Genomic DNA, 23,363 nt, shown 5'->3' on the forward strand with positions numbered 1-23,363 from the left:
ATATGTGGCAAAGTGTTGCACGCTTCTTAAAAAGAGTAACAAGTATGGCGGCGCTTCCTCATAACAAACCGGTTAAAGTGCTGCGCGGCGGCTTAAATTACAAAAGGCTGGATTGTTGTTGTAATTTCGGTGTCTGTTGGCAGCGTTTGCTTGTGCGTTGCCGCCATGGCAGCCAACTTCATTTCAGTGGCGTTCATATTCTTTCACTGAAGTTGTTGTGTAATTTCAACTTTCTTATTGTTTTTGCTGTTGCTGATGAGACTTTCATTATGCACGTATATGTGTGTGTGCGCTTAGTTGTTTTTGCAACGCCACTAGTATTTATGAGCGTATTTTATGCGATGACAAACGCATAAAGTTACGTTTATGCCATAAATGTGCTGCAAATGTGGCAAAAGTAGTAACTTAAGTGGCAACAACACCTGCCGGTCGCGCCACATGCCCACCAACGCCACGCCCTTGCAGCACGAATGCAGTGCTCGGTAAATTGCGTTGCATGTGTGTTTATATTTTACGTTTGCGGCTTTGCGGTTGTCGCTTAACGTGCCACACCCTGGTTTTATGGTCTTTGGTTTTGTTGTTATTGTTGCTATTGTTTTTGTTTTCACTTTTTTCAACACTTTAACCGCAGACGCCAAGCGTCGCATTGTTTTTATTTCAGCTGTTGGCTTTATCTGCTTTCCTATTTTTTCTTGTGTTGTATGCCACACGCTGTTGCTGTTTTTTTTTCTTGTTGCGACTTTACCACGCAGTTGCCTAGTTGTGTTAAAAACAAGATCATAAATTCTTTCACAAGTAAACTGATATTCATTTTCATGTCATACACGGCAGCGCTGCAATGCTGCCACAGCGAAGGTAAAAATATCACCACAACTTCATTGTTGCCACATTCCCATATACACACACACACACATAATAGCTGACATAACTGAAAGGAATCTGCGTTTGCCACAAAACTAAAATGTCACAAGTTTTGTTGGCTGCGAAAAACTTTCGGAATTTTTATCGACCAACAACAACTACAATAGACATAAGTTACGCGCTACTTCCACAAACCACTATATAAGTACAGAGTTGCATTTGGGTCGAAGTTGCTGATAAATATCTGCAGTTTATCAAAGCAATATTGCAAGCAGCAGCATTATAACTGTTTATCAACACCGAAAATAATAGTAGGAAGACTAAGCGCCTAGTTGCCCAAAGTGTTCCACAAGTTCATTTTAAAAATTGTGGTATTATTTTTGGCGTTGGCGGCAGAATAATTTTCCACTTGAAATCAGGTTACAGGAAGTGAAAATTTCATATTTCTCAGTAATAACGGTGTAGTTGAGCTTACATTGTTTAGAAGTTTTGAAACATGAAAGGCGTTTCGACTCCTCCAGATTTTCTGGAAATGACTAACTTCCGTAAAGCTCATGCAGATGATAAGTTAAGAGTTTATCCCTAGTAACAAACATGTTTGAGACTTCGCAGCTGTTTTCTAAGAGTTTTTCAGTAATACCATCAGTTTCGAAAACAGAAATACAGTGGATATGTGACGACTCACGTTTCGTGTTTGGCCAAAATATCATACACAAAGATGCTAGAATGAGTTGGTGCCAATATCTTGGAGAAATAACCATCAAACAAATCCGGTTGATTACAGTTAACTCCTTCATTTATACGCCTCAATGTCCCAGCAATATTCTTCATTGATCATTTGTCCTTACTGAACGCATTCATGGTAAAAATTCCACATCGGTAATTAAAAAAATTATGAGCATCACTTTGATTTTGAACAACTTTGTCGTAGGTTTTTCGATTACCAGGTTTTTTGGGACGAGTGCGCTTCATTAAAAACACATTAGCCAATATCTGTCTGAAACACAAAATTTCATGTAAATTGGTTTTAAAATTTTGATAATACCGATGATAAATTTTTGTTCGCGGTTTCCGCAAGAAAGCAGTTAAGGATCAATATCTAGTTGTTACTTGTCATTTCTTGGTTAGGTTTCCTTCTTCAGCCGCTCCAGTGTCTAATCAGCAAATGAAATGACCGAGGCCTCGAACACAAACATCGTTAATAATCTCGATTGAAGTAATGAGGAAACTTCGTTGTGAAAAGAAAGTCAGAAAAGTATAGAGGTCGTGTCAAAGTGGGTAACAGATATAATCGAATTCAAGTATCGGTCCAGTTATATAATACATGTTAATAATTGTCTTAAGTAGTCTGGTAATTCAAAAAATTGAAATTTTTGCTTAATTTGAAAGTAAAATGTCTTGAGAATATACTGTGAAAATTTCAGAAAGAAATTCGAAATATTTCGGGAGTTATAACGAGTTTCCTAGAGCGCCTCGGAGTCCTCTCTCTCGGAGTTGTTGAACTTTAAACGCGTTTTTCTCAAAACATTGTTTTTCTGGTCGGCCCGGGTCCTAACTTTTTTCTACTGAACCGATTGCTTTCAAATTTGCAGCAGTGATGCGTTTTGTGTTTATCTGCATAATCTGTATTGAGTTAGTGTTAAAAATAGGCCAGAAGACTAACATCTGTAAGCCGCTGAGGTTCAACCGGGAAACCAGTCAATAAAAATAAATCAATAAAAGATGTCTACTTCTGTTAAGGAAGCTGCCTTAGCTAAATTTACCTAGAATTCTTTGTATTTTAATGAAACATTAACAAAGAGAAGGTTGTGAAGGTTATAGCACATAGACCAATCAGGAAAAAGTTCTTGTGTGCGATTTTTTTTTGTGAAAGCTGTGCTAGCTTTGATGCTCCGCAAGCTGGTGTTTTTTCTTGATTCTTGCAAATTCGAACTCCGTACATATTTCTGAGTCCACAATCGGTTATCCATAGAAGATACCACGACTAAGTGTTAAATATACACATTTATGTAGACATTTAAATAATAATCATAAATAATACAAACTTTTTATTTACTTGACCTGTGATTCCCAAACAGCATTACATAACAATTAATCTGCCAGCAAAAAAAAAATGTTCAAAAACAATTGTAATAGAATTTTTTCAGAGATAATGCGTTTCAAACTTTGTGACAGGCTGTGTGAACGCATAAAAATGTGGCAATAATTCTTGCACAATTTATGTGCAGCATTGCAAGTTAAATGGGACACGAAATTGCAAATGTGAGCGCTTTTCCGCTTCGCATCAAAATTGCCTTGGACTAAATGCAAAGTTTTACAGTTTGGTAGAAGCCATAAAAAACGCTATGCGCACACACACATATATAAGGGTGTATGGGTTTATTAGGATTTAGTGCGTGCATATAAAATATCTAATGAGCGACTTGACTTGACGGAGATTACCTTGCGCCAGTTGCGCTGCACTCACTCACTTGGCCTGATGTCATTTCGGGCAGTGCCGCAACTCAATTAAATCCATTAGCATTTTTAGTTGCAGCAAATGAGTGACAACAAGAACTACCACACGCAGAAAGCAAAGAATTTCAAAGAAAAACCGAATATGCAGGCTCTTTCATGTGTTGCACTTCCTTTGCCTGGAGTGTGATGATGCCACATATACGAGTGCATGTATGTGCATGCAGCACCACAAAAACTAGCTGCCGCCTATGTGACTGCTGTTGCTAATGTTGGCGCTGCCAGCCGTGGCATGGATGTCACAAAGGCGACATTGTTGCAAATAGCAGTAAAAACAACAGCAACACCACCAATTACTGTGGCAATTTGAATTATGCAAATGCAGCATTGCAATCCTATATACACACACACACACGCATACATAAGCGCCACACAAGCATGTTGCAAGTCACAGACATTGTCGTCAACGCTTTTACCACCGCGTTGCACCACATGTTTTACATTCTTCGCTCATTCAAAATATGCATTTTTTGCTTCCACACTGTCTTGGCATGCGCCTTACCTTTTGCCGCGCCGCGCGCCAGCTTTGTTGTTTGTCTTAGGCGACAGCGGCGTGTAGCGTCTTCATTCATTGCATTTTCCAATTTCATTGTGCTTAGTCGAGGTCGCCGCTTTCTTCCACACACATACACACACACGTTTCTGCACTCGCTTTGTGTGTGTATTGGGGCGTGTCTGCCGCAATGCGTTCTTGCAACACGCCAGCATGTTGGCGAAATCTTAATTACCCTGAGAATTTGCATTTTACAACTCCTTGAAAGGCGTCGTGTAAAATCTAAATTTTGCTAAAATTTCACTGTGGCATGCGGCGTTGCAAGTTGTTCGCATTTCAACTTGCTGAAGACGGTACAGTGGTGGGCTGTGTGCTCGGGTGGCGCATCTTTGTAGTGCCCACGCAATTTAGTTAGTTAAAGAGCACTTTGTGGCGAATTGGTGCGCTAAAGCAATAACGGAGTTTAGAGCATGAATTGCAAACAAATTAAATTTTGTTCTGTCAATTTAGATTGGATGGTCGTTTCCTTTCTAAATTAATGATATGTGCTTTGCAATTATGCTGAAATATGCTGTTATTGTCAGTTAGAATTTCGGTTAACAAAAATAAAAAAAAAAAAAAAAATTAGTTTGAGAAATACTCACGTTATGCAAATTTTTTTATTCTTACTTTTATCATATCACTTTTTTATTTTTTCGACGCATTGATTTCTTTAAAATCACTTTTTAAAATGTCTGTTTATCTGTCGAAAATTGGTCGTACCAATTTAGAAACCTTTTTTCTTCTTCTTTATTTATTTCTTCTTCTTCTGTCGCCGAGTTTACAGCAGCGCGACAGTCGTTCTTCCTTTTCGCTGTTTGGCGCCAATTAAAGATTCCAAGTGTAGCCAGGTCCTTCTCAATCCGGTCTTTCCAAAGGAGTGGAGGTATTCCACTTGCCCTACTTCCTTCGGCGGCGGCGCCCTGGAGCTAAAGTGTTTTCATCCATTCGGCCGAAATGACCTAGCCAGCGTAGACGCTGTCGCTTAATTCGCTGAACTATGTTAATGTCGCCCGTTCTATCGACTGTAGCATGGAGCTAATTGAAGAAGTTCAGGCAAGTGAAGAAAGATCTCTGATCGCTTCTCACTTCACTTGGCAGTGGCCAGAAACGATTATTTTACATATGGCTCAAGCAGCTCACAACTTTCGGTCTTAGACCAAGTATCCTCTGGGAAGCCAAAAAAACATTCGTTTCAAGGCGAGCTAAAGTGTGAAGGCGAAACAATTCTCCTCAGGGTTGTGCGCTGGTTTGGGACCCCGTAAAAAACACCCTCTACAAATTCGATTTTTACAAATTTTCGTGTTTTCCCCAACTGTCGGAAGTACATATAATTCGCAAAATGTAGGTCATATTAACCAGTCATAATCACGCTAAAATGAATTATAGTGGAAAAAACTCCATGAATTTTCTGCACACAAAGTGAATCGTTTACAACGACTTATTTCATGTAATTGATTGAAAGCGGCCAATTACGAGTAATTCTGCATTTTGTTCATTTTGACCCTGTGGAAGGAATTTTTGCTGAACCACACTACTTCTTGGAGTGTTTTCAATCGGACAACCCTAGCCAGAATTATTCAAAAGCCCAAACCAATGAAATGTACTAGGTATATACTTGTACAGCTCATCGTGCCATCGAATGCGATATTCGCGCAAAGGACCATAAATCTTTCGCAGAACTTTTCTCTCGAAAATAACGTCGACTCATCGGTTGTTGTCATCGTCCAAGCCTCTGCACCATATAGCAGGACGGGAATTATGAGCGACTTATAGAGTTTGGTTTTTGTTCGTCGAGAGAGGACTTTGCTTTTCAATCTTCAGTTCCATTTTGATACTTATCTTCCAACACTTTTAATACTAAAGTAACTTAATACTTAAGTAAATATTTATTTGGCAGATAGCATGATCGCTTCAGAGAAATTTTTGATGAATTACACCATTCTTTTTTCCTAAGTTTTCCAAATATAATATTTAAAAAATTAGTTGCCTACATTTTGGCGCAATAATATTTGATTTTAGCCTACAAGAAAGATGTTTCGATCTTACTAAAAGATTTCAATTATAGAAAAACAATAATTAATGAGGTTAGATTTCCCACAGTAAAACTTCAAAAATATCGCACTTTTCGAACTTTCATATACATCGACATGTGTACCAGTATTTTAGGTAGTTTATAGCCCGCAGTTTTGCCGCTATAAAATCGTTTGCATTGTTTTCGTGTTGTGCATCACATGTACTTATCTCACACATACACGCACACACTTTAATGGCTGGCCACTCAGTCAAAACACTTAGCCGGTAATTACAGTGCATCGTGCTCGACGCATTGCCGCAAGCTCGAACAAAAACAAAACCAAATGTGCAAGTATAGTTAGGCGTATTTACAAATGGCAAGCCCACCTCAGGGCGCACTCACATGCATGTGTGAATGTGTGTGTGCCGACAATCTGAGATAAGAATGAATGAGAGACTCAACAGCTATTTAGCAAGCCAACAGGCGCCTAACCACCCACTTCATCATAGGTGATACCTGCCGGCGTGAGCACAAGAGCACACAACTCCGGGCCTTCACACACACACACACACACACGTAGGAACACAGCCACTGGCTTATCGCTTAATTAGGCACAGGCAAACAAAGAAGGGCACAAAAATGAGTACAAAAAAGAAAAAAAAACACAAAGAAGCCAAACAATCTCTAAAATATGCAGACGAGCTGGAAGTCAAAGCACACACAAAAGTTTAGCATAGAATTTTACACAGATTTCTCATTCATGAAATAAGCACTTCAATCGCATTGCACCCACACATTGACTTATGCATTTATGGTTTTTTGTGTGTTTTTGCTTTTGTATTTACAGTTATGTGTCCAGTTGGTTGAATGGCGCTTAAGCTGTCTCGCATGCAGGAAGTGGATGTGAATCATTAACAAGTGCAACAACGGGCAAACAACGGGCAAACACACACATACATTCACCGACACTCATATACGCCAACGTGTTGCAGGTGCGGAGCCTTGGGCGCCACTCCGGCCCAGCACGTAGGCAACTAACCAAAGCCACCTCCACGAGTGAGCGAGAGCTTCGCCAGCGCAACTGTTGGTCTGTAGCAAGGACACACACCCACAGGCACACAAATTGTGGTGTGTAGCGCAGCTTCGCAGCGCTCATTTGCCATTCCACGCAGCAGGTGAGTTTAATTATTCGCTGAATTTTCAGTTTTGTATCGAGTTGTTGCTCATTGCTGGACTTCTGTTTTGCTTTTATTTTCATTTTCATCATTACGTTGTTGTTGTTGGGGTTAACGGCAAGTTGCTGTTTCAAAATTATATTTTTCGGTTTGCTCGTTTGCCATATTTGCTCTGCATTTTTGCGCCGAAATGTAATAAAACTACGGTCAGCAGGCAACACGAGCAATGCCTTGTATTTGTATGCGCCGCTAATTAAACGCGGAAATTTGGAATTTAATTCTTGGGCTACATGCTTGCCATGTTTACTCTGAGTACGACCATGAAATATCGAATGCAAACAAGATAAACGTTAATTTCAGTTGCACCGAACATATAATACCCTTCACATATTCGATGGATTTCGTATAAAACTTAATTTTGATGGATCAGTTTGTACAACAGGTGTATACTATAGTGGCCGACCTCAATAAGATATTCGGAGATTGTACCATTACTTTGAGCAATATATCGTGCCAAATTTCGTGAGGATATCTTAACAAAACCCAAAAGTTTTCCACGTAAGGATTTTAGCACCTTTTAGGAGAAAAATTGGCGTTCGCAAAATTTCAGACCGATATCTTAAAAACTGAGGAATTTATTCTTCCTTATTGGCGCAGGCACGGCTAACGCGGTTATAGCTGAGTTTACGACAGAGCGCCAGTCGTTTTTTCGTTTCGCTGTTTGGCGTCAATTGGAGATTCCAAAAGTAGCCAGGTCCTTCTCCACCTGGTATTTCCAACGGAGTGAAGATTTTCCTCTTCCTCTGCTTCCCCGGCGGGTATTGCGTCAAATGCTCTCAGAGTTGGAGTGTTTTCATCCATTCGGGCGACAAGGCCTAGTCAGCGTGACTATTGTGTCTTAATTCGCTGAACTGTGTCAATCTTGAACAGCCGAATTTACCGTCGCGAATGTGGAAGAACCTTTCTCTTGAAAAGTCGTAGCCCAGACTCATCAGATGTGGTCATCGTCCAAGCCTCTGAACTATACAGCAGGATGTGTAATGAGTGACTTGTAGAATTTGGTTTTTGTTCGTGGAGGGAACTTTAACTTCTCATTTACCTACTCAGTCCGAAGTACCACGCACATGTTGGCAAGAGTTATTCTGCGTTGGATTTCGAAGCTAATATTGTTGTTGGTGTTAATGCTGGTTCCCAGATAGACGAAATTATCTACGAATCCGAAGTTATAACTGTTAACAGTGACGTGGGAGCTTAGTCTTGGTTTAATGACAAAAGATATTTCATTTATATTCTTTTAAACCACCGAGAGATGTGTTGTTGTAATTTTTATTGATGTTGTTGGCATGCTGCTCCTTAGTTCAATTTTTTGGTCACCCTGTTATACCATTTAGCGACTGAATTGACCGCCGGCATTACTCAGGCATTCTCATTTGAGAGCATTTGCATCGAGAATTTATACCGGAGTCGGCGCATAAGGAGTAACTAGGCCTATAGCTATCATACTAACTGAGCAATCAGAATCAAGTACTTGAATGGAAAATTTTTGATTAGAAATCTTCACTTGAAATTTAACATGGGCTATGATCTAAGGTTATGGTGCATTAAAAAAAATTGCATGGGTTCGGAGTTTTGTATTCGGTAACTCGACTTTCGCATTTTCGATCTTATTTTCGAATAAAATATTCGTTAGCTTTGGAGTTGTAGAAATTAAAAATGAAAAATGTAAGTATTTATTCTGGCACAGGGTGGTATAGCATTCGCATAATACCAAGTTAGAATTTTTACAGAATTAATCTCTATAGCATATAACTGCTATGCAAACGAAAGATCGGAACCAGGATTTTGTAAGAAATATTTTGCATATGTGAAGGGTACTTTAGCCTCGGTCCAACCGAAGTTAACAACTTGTCTGGTTTTTGTTAAGGTTCGTGTTTATTAGTTCCATCAATCAGTATAAGATCTGTATATATATAAGCTTCTGTAGTATCAAATCCTCCTTTAATAAAAAATTTAGCCCGAACTTAAATAAATTTTTCTGAAGAACACTCATCCAGTTTACATCAGAAAATATACAACAAAACTACATCACACTGATTTCAATCCCTAAAGGCAAACTCTGCAATTTTGCAGCTTCAACAAGCCTTCAATTATGGTTGTTGTTGCTGTTTTTTGTATAACTTTCAACATTTTTGCTTTGCTTGCGGTCGTTGCTTTCGTAAATTAGCATTCTGCATACTAAAAACACTTGGCACAGTTTTTCACTTCTCTATGCTCTGTTCCTCTTAGCATCAGCCAATAACGGATTTAAATACAAAAACAACAACAACTTCCATTTTTATTGCAAATAGAAAAAAAAAACTCCAACAAAAGCAAACAGGGGAAAATTATGATTTTTATTAAATAATCGTGTATATGAGTGTCACAACAACAACAGCAAACAGCATATACATGGCCACTTCGTTTTCATATTAAATGCTGAGTTTTCTTTTGAACTCGCTTTTCCAGCTTTCGACGTATCTCATTAACTTTATTGCAAGTTTAATGCAGCAAAATACAACGGTAAATTTATGTGTTAAATTACGTTGTTGTTGTTGTCATTGCATTAATTTCACGTACACTTTCGCAGACATTGTGTGCCAAGTATATAAAGCCATAAAGAGAAAAGCCTCTCATAAAATACACATAATAAAAGAAACGGTCGCTGATGCCACACCGCTGAGGCAAGCGCATAGCCACACTCACACACACCTACATACGTACATACATACAAACCCACTTATAAAACACGAAATTATCGCATGTGTCACAGGTTGGCCGGCGGTCGGAGAGTCTCCCGCTTCCCAGCGCATAATTCGATTGTCCTCTGAGCAAAGTGCTCACACACATACATACACATCCGTGTGTATGCCTGCTTATGCCGTGCTGTGCCGACTGCTCCGTTGCTCTCCTGCCGGCTGTTAATCATCCGTTTCATTCATTTTAATGTGATTGCGGCGCTTATTAATTGGAAGTTCAATATTTTCCAATTTCTCGGAACTCTCAATCCGTAATTTATTGCATTTGTCAGTGAGTAGCTCGTCTTAATGCTTTTATTGCTCAATTAATTGGAGAGCGATTTAATGCGAAAATGTGGAAAAGAAGTGGAAATCAGCTGCTTGCACTTGCAGATAGTATTATGAAGTGAATGTTATATCCTTGATTGCCACGCAGGCCAATTTTTCAATTCTCCAATTTACTTTCACTTCTTATAGCGAAGCGGCGATTGCAGAGAGTACAGTGCAGAGAAAGAGAAAATTATTTGAAGGAAAAATGTGATTCAATGTGAGCTTGAACCATTTTTGAAAAGTTCCTTTGCTAGGCTTAATATCTTTCTTATATTTAAAGTGTTCAATGTTGCCTTGATTTTATATATAGTTCATGTTTAAAAGACCTTATAATGCATTTTTGTTAAAAATGTTTAAAGGAACAAACAGTGCAAATACTTTCAGTCTTATTCATTCAAATCATGCAGGTGTCTTTGAATTTTTGATACTCATTCTACCTATGGACTCTTATATTACGGAATTCTTGGATAATTCTAACAGCGCAACGTGTCGTCGTGATAGGTACTTCCTCGTCCTTTTTCCAACCTAAACCATTAAATATTGAAAAGTTCTCTAAATTAATTATAATTGACGAAATACGCTAGCGAAAAGAGTGATCCCTTTCGAGGTTTCCAACTTTTTTAAAAGCAAAACACTAGCATCATGTTTCGCTCCAAGACCTGTCAAAAAAGGTTATTGAAAAAAGCACCTTCAAGGGGATCACCCGTAAACACAATCCCATCGAATGCCACACCAAAAACCCAGGAATGGACTTCAAGACGAGCATACAACTTTTGAAAGCCAAATATCTTTGTAAAAAAATAGGGGATTGATCCTACATATATAGCAAAAGTCTCCTTCCGAATTAAATAATCTTAAAATATGTACTCCTCTCCACAGTACATTTGCCCTAATGGGACCTCAGACGATATTTTAATGTTATAATAAGTTAGCTCCGATGAGTTTGAAGTTCGCTTAGCTTGAATAAACAGCGTGTTTCTTTCTGATCAGTCGACGCCAGAAGGCAATTACAATTTCTCCAATTCTTGGATTTACCCAATTTCCGCTGAGAACTTCGAAAGTGATGATGTTATATGTCATCGTCCGAATGAGATGCCTCTGCAATCGAAGAAAACTGTTAGAAAGAGCTTCACATTCGACCTAACTTGGTGCGCTTTTTGTGGTCTTGACGCTTGTGGCATCTTCCTAAACTATGAGAGGTATCCTCCATCAATTTTGTGGATAAACCAAAGAGTTTGCAATGAGTTTATAAAAAGGTTCTACTTCAAGTTCAAGACTTCTAATCTACTATTGAGAAAACACAAGCAGTCATGCGAGCATGATGCGATAAGAAGAGGAGTTTTCTGATTACAAATACAAGATACTTCAAGTTTTAATTTGCGAGGCAACGAGCACGCTAACCCATTCCTAAGCCGATATCACAACTCTACCTGCATACATACACATCCTAAGCGCAGAAACTAGCGGCACAGTGTCAGAAGTACAGTTAGTTATTGCTGGCATTGCTGCCGCCGAGACGCCGGTGAAAGGTCGCTCCGTGGTAAAATTGTATTCGGTTATCAAATCTTTGCCGTTAGTTTACGAAACTTTTCCATTTGATTTTCCACTTGATTTAATTACTTGAATGAAACTGTAAAATTATTTCCGCGTAGCAAAACAACAGAAAAAAAAAGAAATTATAATAAACTTTTCCTCACTGAGCCACTTAAAAGTGTTGAGAGAGCAGCACTCATTGTCTGGCAGCTACCAATGACGTGGGAGGGGTGTGTAATGAACTTGAAAGAAAGCTCGTAGACAGCGGCACGCAGTTGGCTTTTGGCATTGCCAACCACAGAAGCGCGCATAATGGCGGATTAACATGTCACATGCGTGGCTTGCCAGACGTCAGAGATTTCCGCCCACCCAGCCACACGCCCCGACAACAACCTGTCAGGCACACGCCCAGCTGACTTTTTTCCACAAACTCGCACACTCTCTCATACGCGCCGGTATTGAGTATGATGCATGAGCACTCAAGCCATCGCCGAACGTGGCGTGGCGCGGCATGGCAAGTAGACAGCGAAGGCGGCATAAATTAGACACGAAACAAGAGTTGGCTAAGTAATGCGATACTTGGCTCAATGGCAGCAGCTGAACAGTTGCGTAGCTAGTATGAAATAGTCAGTTAACTTTCAGCCACTCTGCTTGCCTATACATACACACAGATTGAATGGCGGCGTTAAGCACTATTTTGTGTGTTGCGTGAAGTGGGCTGCTTTTGCGTAGAAGAGGCGTACTTGCTGTTGGTGCATGTCTACGTGTGTGCACCTAAGCGTCACTAATATGTTTTGTTGTTTTGTTATCTGCTCGGATTTATTTGCATAACCTGCGGCCTAGTGTTGGCAAACATACTAACGCACACAACTACATAGATTTGTATGTATATTTCTTACACACATCCTAGAAGTTTATTTTTAACCCGTTATCTACACTCACCCCTACGGGGTTTCACATTATATAAACTTGCATTTGTTTTTGGTGGCTAAAATCTGCCAAAAGCACACATATCTATTGTATTTATTTTGTAAACTTCTTTTCATAGTTGTTTTTGTATCTTCCTTTAATTAATATTTACTTGCGTTAGGCAAATGTAGTTGTGTTTTGGGGTTAATTCGGTTAAATAGCGTAATTAATTGCAGACTCGATATTGAAAGTTGCCCTTTAAATGGTTTGCCACTTTCGGCATTTGGATGGTTAATTGAATTTTAAGTTCAAACACGTAAATAAATGCAATATGGTTTAGTACGTGCCTAAAAAAACGTTTTTAATATAAAATACAACAACATGTTTTTGTATGTGTAATTTCAATCAATATGAATTTGTGTTTAAATATATAGAATTAATAAATTAATGCTGACCTGTTTGTTGTCTACTTTTGGGCACAAAGGTAAAAAAGTACACAATTTCGCAAAATTCTAGACTTTGAGAGAAGCACAACTTGCCAGAAAAAAGTGCTGTTTGTTCATATTTTTGAACGAGCAACTACTTAGCGCGGTTTAGCTTCCAGTTCTAGTTGATTACCAGTTGCATAAACAAACTACAACATTAATCAATCAGTGTTTTCTTACAAAATGCGATAAGTTTCTTTCGAACTTAAAGCAAAGGGTTTTCTTTGACAAAAAGTAGCTTTAGATTCGTAAAATTGCTGGTCAGTTAAAGTTAGCCTTGAGTACTGTTGTGGCTATAAGAAAACGTTGCAATGTAGTTGGTTCCAAATGCTAAGCAAATAGTGAGACGACTCACCAAAGCGGATATAAGAACACCTAAGGAAGCTGTAATCGCCATGAATAAAACTGCCAGTGAAAGAACTGCCAGGAGAGCTGTTTAAAGAATTGCTCTGTCTAAAAAAATTATTAAGGCACGTCTAAAGTTTTGTAAGGGATGTAAATACTAGCCCTAGGAAGATTAGAAAAAGTTTAAGTCGGGCAGATTAAACGAAAATCTATCTCTTTTAATCGGATGGTAAACAGTACTACTGACGTCGCCCACATGAACATACTCAACGATATCTTTTACGGCAAACTGAAAAATATGGTGGAGGTAGTATTTCGTTTGGCGGGACATTGATCTGTTAGTCATAATTATTTCAATTAGAAAAAATAATAATATTTGAATATCTTACAGTCAAATTTATCAGACTTTGTGAACAAGTGTACTTATTCAGAGAAACAGATCTTTTTCAATAGGATAACGATCGAACAGTACAACGATCGTAAGGTCAGTAGCTTAACGCGTTTGAGAATTTGGAGAAGCATATCTAAGAAAATAATAGAAAATTAGTATGCAAGTATGCCTGGGCGACTAGAAAATGTAATTCAGCACAAATGTATTTGTGCAAAATATTAAATAATGTAGCAAAACTGGACTTAATGTGCCTGTTTCAGTTTTTTTATATTTTTATTTAGTTTTTTGAAAGTTTATTTAAATTAATATTTTATTGTAAAATAAGTAAATTGAATAATATTACAGCTGTTGGAGAAAATTTTAGAGCAATTAGAACGCCGAAGGGGCAAACAACCGAACGGATTTGCTCACCACTCTATACGTGTTATTATTAATTTGAGGGATAGGCGAAATATACCCCAGCAACTCTAGTTTAGATGTTAGAACAGAGTAATAAACAAGAGTTACGCTTTAATGTCTAGTGTGCATAATAAATTTACTGTGAATTCCAAAAGCTCAAGATATCCCACAATTTTAAGAGAGTGCCTGTCATAATTTAAAGGTTTCCTCGAGCTAAAAACGGTCTCTTTTCAATAATTTTTTTTGAATATAAAAAAAATAAATGTCTCATTTAAACTTCTTATTATTTTAAAGATATATAACCGATATTCAAAGCTCGGTTTATGTCTTTTCTAGCAGTTTTATGTGTCCATATAGCTGAAGTCGAGCATTTAATTTTCAAGGATGCATTTTCAAAACTATTAGAGAAGAAATTTTTTGAAGCCAAGAAACGCATGTAACCTCTTACCTACGCCTTTTTACTAAAAAGAGCTCCTGAATTCCCAAGTGGAGCTAAAACTGCATTATTTTAGAGCTTATGGATAAGAATATCAGTCTAAACCTCCAGATCCGTTCAATAAAAATACTTACATGTTATGAAAGAGAACTGTAACATAAGAATCAAAAGAGAAACACAACAATTTAGGAAGAATCACTCAGGCTAGTTTTAAAAAAGAAACTTTGAGGAGAAACGAGCTTAACGTAAAACCAATTGAAGTGAGTAGTTGCATTGCAAAAGGCTGTAACTAAAAGTTACGTGAGTTCACTCAATGAAAATTGAAACTTTAGGTATGTAAAGGTATTAACCCATGAATGTGACGAAGTTTTGTCTACTAGGATTTTTCCCCCGAAAATTTCCCCTTTTAGTGGATATTTGCTGGTCTCTATTTTGTAAAAAGTAACTTAAAAAACGGTTCAAACTCTTTAAAATGATGTTAAGGTTCCATTCTTCTTCTTGTTTATTGATATAGACACCGCCTGCGTGGTTATAGCCGAGTTTCAAAGTTTTAAGATTCTACAAACACCTAAACAAATTACTTCGAATTATAATAAACGAATTGCAGAATTGTCCATTAGTTAACTTATATTTATATCACAAAGTAGCAAGCAGTATTTTAAAGAGGTTTCTCCTTAAAGCTGGAAATTTACTTTTTGTGAAAATTTGCTTATTTAGTTTTAAATAGGCTTTGATTAGCGCAATTAAGGTGTTAATTCAAATAATTATCAAATGAAAAGTTTTATTTTTTCAACGCGAAATTAAATTCTTATCTTATATACTTCATTTATGCATTTTTTAAATATTTTCCATAATGTGACACATTTTAAGCAATATATGATTTTTTTCACTTTTTTCTGCTTCAAATTAAATTTTCATTAGACGCATTTAGTTTTTAATTTTGCATTTTTTTCATTATATGGTTGAGAAGTGCAATAAATTTGAAATTTCATTACTATGTACTTATGCAAATCAATTAGTCGCCTTGGCGTCGATACTAAAAAACTCCATATATTCTCCAATAACGCCATAAAAAGCAGAAAATATTAAAAACTTATAAATGAATTATGCAAAAGTTATGAATATACATACATGTGCATAAACATTTATTTATACGTTGGCTTGTGAATGGCTTTTTTTTGTTGTTGGTTAGTTGGCAGCAAAATAAAACCAAATAACTACAAATAATAATTACTGTCAAAATGTTCATAAATAATTGCTTATTTTTAATTAATTAGGCATTCGCGCAAACTGCTGAAACAGTACAGGAGTGCATGTGTGTGTGTATGTGAAAGAATGCTTTGGTGACATAGTTGTATGGATTTATACTGGGTTGTGAAATCTACTAGTTTAAACTGGCTTGCTTTATAACTAGTGTGAAGCATAAGCTAGCTAGTCAGCTAATTGCTCGTTTTTCACCTCACAAACCCGTTATTTTGTACATGTTGATATCTTATAAGCTGTCAATTGACAACTTTCGGGATGAAAACTTCAAACTAGTGCAAAAGGATGGATGGGGTCATGTGTAGAAGTTTCACGCAAGTGAGGAAAGTTCTCTGATCGCCATTCACTTGGGAGTGGCCAGAAACGATTCTTTTACATATGGCTTAAGCAGCTCACGACTTCCGGTTTTTGGCCAAGTATATTTTGGGTAGCCTAAGAACATCCGTTTTAAGGCGAGCTAAAGTGAGAAGGCGAAACATCCCCTACATAGGGGAAAATAACTAGTTCAATTATATTTAGAAAATTAAATTTTTGTATTAAACCTCTATAAATGTATAAAACCTCTGAAGTTAAATTAACAAATTACTTGAAATTTTGTATAGTTCAGGTTCTTTTCCGACTAGTTTTATACAAGTTTCGAAAACTCTAGTTCCGAAGTAGTATATTAGTTTACGACACTGTATGTATATATACACAAAGCTATTTTTATATTACGAACTTACAATTAACAAATAAATTGTTGACAATTCTCTCATCTGCCTTTGAACGTTTACTTAAAACAATTAACATACATTTTATTATTTTTTATTCAATCTACTGCAATTGGAGTTATTTGGTTAATCAGAAAGCAATTATAATTGATACTTTTTTTGTGCGCAAAAATTACAAAACACAAATTATTTGCAGACTAAATAAATCTATATACATATATGGTACGTATACTTTCTACTATAAAGAGTTGATGCTGCGTATTTGACTAGTTAATTGCTTGTTTCACTTTTTATCGGACCCATCCAAAGCAGTGTTAGTATTGGAGCCAAAAATATTGATTTCAAAAGAATAAGCTAAAATGGGTATTTTAGTTCAATTGTTACTAGTTTGGAACGGAACTTCGGAATTTCAATTAGAAACTGTACTAATATAAGAGGTGATCCATTTCGAGGTTCCCTACTTTTTTCTATAAGAAAAAGTACAGAAACTTCAAATTTAATAGAGAATGCGTATTATTCAAAAGAACATTCTTTGGCATTTACTTTTTTTTAAATTGTCTCTTTCAAATGTTGGCCGCGGCTACGTCTCATATAGTCCATTCGTTGAGTCCAATTTTCGATGACCTGTTCGAGCATTTCGACTGTTAACTGGCGAATGACACGTATGATATTTAGCTCCAAGACCTGAATTTTAACGGGATTGTCCACATAGACTTTAAACTTTACATATTCCCACAGAAAAGAGTCTATCGGTTTGATATCACACGATTTTGGTGGCCAATCGACCGGAACAAAATGTGAAATTATCTGCTCACCGAAGCGTTCTTTCAAAACATCCATTAATTGATGCGATGTGTGGGAAGTGGCGCCGTCTTGTTGAAAGCAAATGTCGCCGAGATCACGAGCTTCAATTTCAGTCATCAAATAGTCGGTTATCATGGCGCGATAACGGTCGCCATTGACGGTTACGTTCTCACTGGCATCATTTTTGAAGAAATATGGACCGATGATTCCACCGGCCCACAATGGTCACCCAACCGTTGTGTTTTCTGAATAAAATGGCAGCTTTTCAGTTTGCTGTGCATACCAAATGCGACAATTTTGCTTGTTTACATAAGCACTGAGCCAGAAATCGGCCTCATTGAAATTTGGCTCAAGAACGCCCGATTTTCTTGAAACTTTTCAAGAGCCCATAGAGAAAAGCGATGTTGCTTGGGAAGGTCGAGCGGCTTCAGTTCTTGTCAAAGCTGTGTTTGGTATTTAAGATCTCCACGTAAAATACGTCAATCAGAGTTGCTGCGAACGGCGCCGAATCGACTCCCCACGGTCTTCGTGTATACTATCCACTACGGCTGCTATATTTTCTTCACTGTGTGCTGAACGTGGTCCATTCAGTCGAATATTAATCAATAATTACCAATATTTTAAGAAGAGGTTTTTGATATTGGAAAAGCCGCGGAGCTGTAGTGCATCAGCAGACAACTCGAGAGTCAACTTCTACGGGGACCATCAAGTACCAATCAAGGCTTAAATCTCGTTTCGCAGTGAAACTTCACTTCTTCTGGGTGGTAGGTTACAAAGGCCTCGAGAGAAATGAGATAGTGGACAAAAATGCCAATAATGGTGTATGGATGTTAACCGAAAAAGTGATCAATATTGGAAAAACCATGCATTGTTTATAGGACGATCTATACAGAAGCATAGCAAGGAAAATCAGGATGCCATGAAACGGTCTATTTGGGTGCAAAAACTACTGAAGTCTCGGGTAAATTCGGTAGATCGGAAATAAATAAAGTTTCTAATGGCATTCGATAGAGCGGACTATAGCAATATATATGCAATACTCACATAATTTCTTATGCACTAGCTTTGTACTGTTAATACAATACTTTAAGCATATGGATATGCCACGGTATGAGACACTGGAAGCCAAAGATTCTATTGTATTTAAATTTGCATTAAGTGCTAAGGGATGATTACTCCTCAAAGAGTTCGTAATGGAACTCCAGCTAGTATCTTAATGAACCTAAACTGGTCTATGCGTGCCTTATTAAACTACCGACTAATTTAACCTATTTTATATTTTTTTATTTTTTAATTATAAAATTTAAAACCTCCTTCTTTCTTAATAAAAATATTTTTTGCCACGAATTTTCAACTTTCTTTTATTCAGTATGTGTCCAGTTTCAAATAAATAATAATAATTTAATTTCAAATTCCAAATCATTCTCTTAAATCTCCTTCAAAATGACACATAAAAAATATTTTTTTTATTATTTTTGAATTTAATATATTTTTCTTCGCTTTGCCTTTTTTGTCTATCAATATCTAAAAATCTACGTGTAAGTATTAAAAAATCGAATGAAATGCTGAAAACAAAGTGGGGCAAAACGTCTAAAAATGTAATAAAATTTTTATTAAAAATTCATTTCGTCAAAACAAGAAATAAATGCTCACAAAATGATTTTAATATTCGCTCCGCTCAAGAAATTGATTACCCAATTAAATGTCTCAATAATTTTTATTACACATGTGCGCACACACACTCAAAGCAAATAGAGTTAACGGTTATAATGAATAATTCAAATGTCAAATAAAATCGCCATGAATAAATTATGGATTATTTCAATTGAGTTTGACACTTATTATGAAATGAGCAAATATTGTTCACACCACACACACACATACACCAGCACAAACACAAACAGTACATGCAAATATTATACGCATACAAAAGCATGTGACAATTCGCTTGTAACGCAGCTCCCACTCTGTATTATACAATTTTATTTGCCCATTAAAATGTATATCTGTTTAACACTTTTTGCCACAATTCGGATTGTCAATCGCTTTTCGGTCACACAAAGTGCAAAAGCAAGCCAAAGGGCGCTTACTTGAGAATGCAAAAGCAGCGGATAGCAAATAGAAACGTCAGTGTTGGAATGGGACAACATTTAGTGGCATATTCACAAGGGACTTGTACGACATGGCTATGTGTGGTGACAAGTGTGGCCAATGTGGTGAATATGGCGCACATCAAATCTACAATTGTGACAACGAAAAACATCTACAAAGTTTCACTTTACTCAAACTGAGATTTTTATTCTCGAATGTAGAATCGTGGATGTTAATATGTATATTGTATAACATCTGAAGCATGGTAGGAATTCATGAGCTCTGAGGACCAATATTTGTAGGTGGTTTGCTATTAATGATATTGGAGTCTCTATGATGATTATTATTATTCTTTAAAAATCAAAAAAATTATTTATATTATTCTCAACTAAATTTCTCTCTCTCTTTCTTTCTTTCCTTTATTATTTCATGACAGAGGAAACTCTACTAGATAGAGAAACAAATAGATCTGTTATTGACAGGTGAATCATGACTGATTCATATGTGACTTACACAGCAAATGTTTCATGTAAGTACGATCTCTCAGAAAGAGAGGTGAGGTGTAGATTGCTGCACAAGTTGAAACAAAGAGATGCTGACCCAATAGTGGATTCTAAAAAATACTTATTGTAAGCAAACTGCAATTCTTGGAAGAATATCGAGGTTTAGAGGCAAAACATATGGTATGGTCCCAATTCATTAAGTTGAAAGCAAGCAGGGTTACCTTGAAGACTAGTTACAAAAAAAGCTAGAAAAAATTGTTTTTAAACCAACTACCTTCTCCCTACAGGGGCTTATAATTCGCGACAGCAGTTAGCGCGCTAGAGCTGCGGATATTCATAAGCACTAACAACTCGGCCGGCCATTGGCCTCTGCTGAGCGAAGGAGAGAAATGCAAAGAGTGGAATCAAGGATTACTGTGTTGCTGATGGTGGATTAATATTTGATTAAACGCCTAACAAGTCCCCGCGGTTTATTTGATGCCACACATAAAAGGTCACTAGAGACAGCGCACGCCGAAGCAAACCGGCAACGCTTCACTGCCCACCAAAGTGCCACAGATGATAGTTGCGTGCCAAGCAGACCTATATACATTTGCAAAGATATGTACATATATACCATACACACATATATACTATACATACTTACCACATACTGTGTGACCGCGAGCCTTAAATGCCGAAAGGCTTCGAGGGCGTTCTCCGGTTTCGTTTTTTCATCCGAGCAAAGCATTACGATTTTTATTTTCTTTTCTAACTCCGTTTCTGCTTGTTCTAAATCCTACAGATCGCAGTAGCGGCGCATGAAAACTCATGCCGGCGGCTCGTGTGGCAAGTTCCTTATTTTCACATGCTATTTGTGGCAAAGCTGCAAGCGCCAGAAGTGTAAACAATTTTGACTTTGTAGATGTCAAATGTTTTAACCACCTCTTTATCATTATCATGTTACCAACATATATTTCTGTCTAGTTTTTCGTTTTTTTGTGGCACTCTGTGCAACTTGCAGCTGCGGCTTTGCATTTCGATTACGGCGCATTCAGCGAGACACCTCGGAGAGTGCTGTATAAATGCTATCAAATTGTAGCACTATGAGCGCCACCTGTAATGTGCAACCAGTTACGTGCAACATGCCGTATGCTGCATGCCACGTGCACTTAAAATATCAAAAATATTTTTTCACATTGCATTTGATATTTTTATTGTTTTCTCATGTGACTACAAGTTGATTGCTGCTGCTGGTCCTACTTCTTATATTGCTGTTGTTGTTGTGGCTGATATTATTTTTATGGATGTTGCTTGCTACATGCCGCATGTGAGATCATTTCATGCCACAACGAATGCCATAAAGTAATGGAAAATATTCTCGCACATACTCAGAGGCGGAAAGTGCAGCTCACATATGCCGTATAAGAATATTATTAGGGTGGAACATTTTTCGAACATCAAACGGTTTTTGAAAATCTCTTGCAGGAAATGAATATTTAAATATATATAAAGTTTATGTTAGATCAAATTAATATCACATTTGTATATATCTAATGTCCAGAATCTGTCTATTTTTTGGGAGTTAACTAATTATTAAGGTCTAACACTACGAATATCTATTCTACTTGTAGGAGAAGGCAACAATATTTCAATTTAGAAATGTTTTCCGAGTCTATTCATAGAAGAGTGAGGACTGTTTTTCATTTCTTTTAATACTCCGACCTGGCTTAACCCACAGATGACAAACAGTCACCAAAGTAAAGGAGTGCTTTAGGATCACAATGACCTCATTTCGGTTTTATTATGCAGTGTTGCTCACAGCTCGCATATGATTTTCCACCTTACCACTCATTGCATCCTTTGACCCCATTATTTGGACTAGACTGCGTGTAAAATAATACCCAGGAGCCACAGTTCGGGCGTTAATATTTTTATGTGGCACATAAAGTTGTGCCAACTTACGCAAACTGCGTTTACCTGTGGGTAATCACACAAATAGATAAAGATTAGAAAACACAGAGAACAATTTTATTGTTGACGCGAAAAAATATTCTAAAGTGGATATTACATAAGCCGATGTTGGTAAAAAATTGATCATATCGGATCACGAAAACATATAGTTTTACAAAGTGGCTGATTAAAACTAAAAAAGTTTTTCAAAATGAATTATTCTTCTTCACTGGCGTAGACCCGGCTTACCTTCTCGTCATTAGATAATTGCTGGAAAAAAAATTTATTTTTATTTTTTTCAAATTTAAATTTTTCAACGTAAGGCATGAGTTTACTACAAAAATAGCAACACTTCGCCGAAAAATAACACATGGCACATGAATCATTTAGTTTTCAACCAATCCTCTTGAATCACACACGAAATTACACTTTTCCTTCACCAACGAAATTCGAAATTCCTACCAATGAACTCTTGGCCCCAAACAAATTTATTATAACGCAAAAGTTTGGGCCACGTCATCGATGCAGTGATAACTGCTGTCCGCAAGGGGGCAAACAGCCACATTATCTTCGCCTGAACCGCAGTCATTCACGAAAAACTTCTTTATCTGCAAGCAGCAGAATTTTCAAAAAACAAAAAAACGAAAATAAAATAACAATTCTGCTGTCACACACACACACACACACACATTGGTGTACTATATAGTATCCACCCGACTGGTCAGCGCGCAAACAAATTTTGTTCGCAATAAATTTCTGTCCGGTTTTATCTAAATGCGCTGCGATGGACGTTGAACGAGAACTCGAAGAAGAACAAGAAGAAGAGTGGAGCAAGTTCTTATTTTCATAAATGTCGGCGGCGCATTGTCTTTGTGGCCGCGCTGACAACTGAAACGACTGCAGGCGCAAGCCAAACTCATATATAAGCGCCACTCTAACACACATGTAGTATGTGAGTGCACGTATGTATGTGTATATATGTGAGTATGTTTGTGCGTTCGTTTGTATTAGTTACTTAAAAATAGCTTTTTGTGCTTTCGCTTGAACGACAGCAATGCCAAGCCGTCTAAATGCCGCTCAATCTCGGTCTGCGGTCAGCAGCGGTCAAAGCGCTCAGCGGACGCACACACACACATATATGTACATATTTTCAAAGGGTCTACTGTGACGTAACTGGCCCATTTTGCACAGTCCGTTGGACAGCTTGAATCCGTTTGGAAGTTCAAGCCCCAAATTGCATGTCTGTGTGCTTGTGTGTGTGAAAATCTGCAATTCAACTTTCCACTTTTGTGATTTATTGCAGCGTGTGGCAAATGCACATTCCATGTACAAATGAATTAGTGAGAAAAATGGGTAGGG

The 23,363-nt window shown here is 37.4% G+C and overlaps 1 protein-coding gene across 2 annotated transcripts in view; it reads left to right on the forward strand.

Annotated features, from left to right (window-relative positions):
• Positions 1-23,363, forward strand: part of LOC105225748 (uncharacterized) — a 357,778-nt gene that overhangs the window by 251,901 nt on the left and 82,514 nt on the right. For both annotated transcript variants that reach the window (XM_049449564.1, XM_049449565.1), the window contains one exon: positions 6,772-7,099. The gene's annotated coding sequence lies outside the window, so the exon portion shown is untranslated. The remainder of the gene's footprint in view (positions 1-6,771; positions 7,100-23,363) is intronic.

The sequence above is a fragment of the Bactrocera dorsalis genome, chromosome 2 (assembly GCF_023373825.1).
Source record: "Bactrocera dorsalis isolate Fly_Bdor chromosome 2, ASM2337382v1, whole genome shotgun sequence".
In the NCBI taxonomy this organism is placed as follows: Eukaryota; Metazoa; Arthropoda; class Insecta; order Diptera; family Tephritidae; genus Bactrocera; species Bactrocera dorsalis.